The sequence below is a fragment of the Balaenoptera musculus genome, chromosome 1, assembly GCF_009873245.2.
Source record: "Balaenoptera musculus isolate JJ_BM4_2016_0621 chromosome 1, mBalMus1.pri.v3, whole genome shotgun sequence".
NCBI classification, from domain to species: Eukaryota; Metazoa; Chordata; class Mammalia; order Artiodactyla; family Balaenopteridae; genus Balaenoptera; species Balaenoptera musculus.
Genome location: NC_045785.1, coordinates 1017377 through 1020000, shown reverse-complemented (window position 1 = coordinate 1020000; position 2624 = coordinate 1017377). Strand labels below are relative to the sequence as shown.

General features: G+C 68.4%; 1 protein-coding gene across 1 annotated transcript in view; it reads left to right on the top strand.

Annotated features, from left to right (window-relative positions):
- Positions 1-116, top strand: part of LOC118904058 (wiskott-Aldrich syndrome protein family member 1-like) — a 4916-nt gene extending 4800 nt beyond the window's left edge. Inside the window, exon 4 of the mRNA XM_036869754.1 lies at positions 1-116. This exon is cut by the window's left edge and continues 902 nt beyond it. The gene's annotated coding sequence lies outside the window, so the exon portion shown is untranslated.
- The last annotated feature ends 2508 nt before the right edge of the window (positions 117-2624 follow it).

Sequence of the window (2624 nt, the reverse complement as noted above, 5' to 3'; positions counted from 1 at the left end):
TGCAGAGGCCCAGCCTGAAGAGAAGAATGTGTGGAAACGTGCTAATAATTTACATACGATTCCACGGTGAAATGTAATATTTTAGATATGCTGGGTTGAAATGAAATATATTTTTACGATTAACTGCACCTGCCTCTTTCACCTTTTCAGAGGTGGCTACTGTACATTCTGAATGACCCGAGCGGAGGGGCAGGCAGACGGACAAAGGCTGGGAGGGTGAGGGCAGGTCGGAGGAGGGCGTGGCGGGGACAGCCGACCGCAGACCCGGGGCAGCACTGGGAGGGTCTCTCCCTGGAGGCTGGCGAGGGCCCTGCGGCTCTGGTCGGTTCCCAGGACCCCCTGCTGCAGGGCGTCCTCGGGCAGCTTCGCGAAGGCCCATCGCCCACAGTTGCCCGAAGCCCTGTGCGGCACCGGGCCTCGGCAGCGTCCTCCCTGCCCGGCTGGCCAGCCGCTCTCATCACGTGGGGAAGAGAGGCTGCTATTCGGGGGGACCGGCCACCCCGGGGCACCCAGCAGCGGACGGCTCCCTCAAAGGAGGCTGCGGTCCAGGAGATTTGGGGCAGTCTTTACCAGTCGAGGGGCAGGCCGGGCGCCCAGGCCTGGGGACACCAGAGGGACATTGGCCACACTCACCAGCCGCAGGACAGCAGACCCCGGGCGGCTGCGGTCGCTGGGTGTGGGTGCAGAGTCGGGGGGATAGTCCTCTCCCTGAGGGAGGGTCTCGGGGGCCCCTCCCCAGCCCAGGAGCAGCCCGTGGGGCACGTGGGCACCCAAGAGGGGAGGAGCTGGCCCCACCGGCTGCCTAGGCCAGGCCTGGGTCTCCCAGGCCAGAGACGCTGCCCCTCGTCCCCACCCCAGGACTTGGAGCTCCAGCACCACCTTCACCCCCTGACCCCAACTGCCCCCTCAAGGCCACTCAGTGCCACTAAGTCGGGAAGTCCACCAGCCAGGCAGCAGCACAGGAGACCTGGGTTCAAGTCCCTGCTCAGAGCTCACTGTCACGCAGCCGATGACAGGCTGGACGGCCCGTCTGTCCTCCGACGCGGGGCTGGTGCCCGGAAGTGAGCCCCGCGTGGGCCAGGCACGGGGAAGCAGCTCAGGGAGCCCATCCTGGCAGCTCCACCGCCCAGGCCCTGGTGCAGCCTCAGCACGGCTCTGATCGTCAGGGACCTGCCCCACCTCGGCCTCAGAGCCGCCCGCCACCCCCTCCTGGACGGGTGACAGTCCACGCGGGGCTGAGCTGGGAGGAGGACCGCGTGGGCTCAGCTGGCCTCAGCGAGGGAGACCCCTGTGCGTGGGGGCTGCCAGGAAGGCCGGCTCAGCTGGGCCTGGCCTGGGTGGGGTGACCGGCAACGTGGTCAGGGGGGCTTGGCCACGGACGGGCCCCAGGCACTCCCGAGGGAGAGGGAGGAAGCAGCGGGGGAGGAGCCGGGCTGCGCCCCTTCTCTGGGGCCTGCTGCGCCGCTCAGAGGCCCTCGACGGCCCGACTGGGGCTCAGTCGTGTCAGGGCCCGGGTGCCGCTGTCTTGGCAGGTGGGCGGCAGCAGCTCTGGGAGGTGCCCACTGCCTGAGAATGACCCCAAACAGGTCCCGTGTCCCTGACTCCTGGTCCTCTTCCCGCCCCCCCTCACCTGGGGGGTGGTCCCTAAGTTCCCGCACTCTCCCCCTCCGCCGCCCCTCCCTCACCTGGGGGGTGGTCCCTAAGTTCCTGCACTCTCCCCCTCCGCCGCCCCTCCCTCACCTGGGGGGTGGTCCCTAAGTTCCTGCACTCTCCCCTTCCGCCGCCCCTCCCTCACCTGGGGGTGGTCCCTAAGTTCCCGCACTCTCCCCCTCCGCCGCCCCCCCTCACCTGGGGGTGGTCCCTAAGTTCCTGCACTCTCCCCCTCCGCCGCCCCTCCCTCACCTGGGGGGTGGTCCCTAAGTTCCCGCACTCTCCCCCTCCGCCGCCCCTCCGCCACCCTTCTCCTTCTGAGCAGCCAGATGGGCCAGAAGGCGCCTCCGGACGGTGAGAGGCCAGCTCTCTCCCTGGGCTGTTGCCCCAGCCAGGGCCCTCCCGCCCTCCTGCCAGCATCCCAGCCCGGGCCTGCGGAGTGGCCCAGGGGGTGAGGCCCGAGGAGGAGGAGGAGGGGAGGCGGAGGCGGCAGGAGTGGAGGGCAGGCTGGCCTCAGTGGCCCCAGGGGGCTGAGTGGATACCTACCGGCCACCTGGCCTGCTTCCAGCCACGTCCTGCTTGGCCCCAGCTTGGCTTTAGCCCGCCCCGTATGGACACAGAGGCTCGGTCAGGGCTCAGCAGATGGTTGTTTGACCTCCCTGCAAGAACGGGTAGGGGTCTGTTGGGGCAGGGGTGGTGGACACAGGCAGGAAGCTGGGCTACAGACGGGAGTAAGGCCAGTTCAGAGAAGTGATTACACGGGGCCAGAGGCCCCACTGGCCGGACAGTCCCCTGCAGGCCTCAAAGGGGACACTCAGGACCCGGGGCTGCCCTCTAGCCTGGGGGGTTGCCAGGCCCCTGAGGACCCTGCGACAGCCAAGGCAGAAACAGCTCAGCACCCAGGGCAACGAGAGTGGGTGGGGCCTGGGGGGGTGGGGTTCCTGCTGCTCCTGCCTCTTGGATGGTGAAGCCAA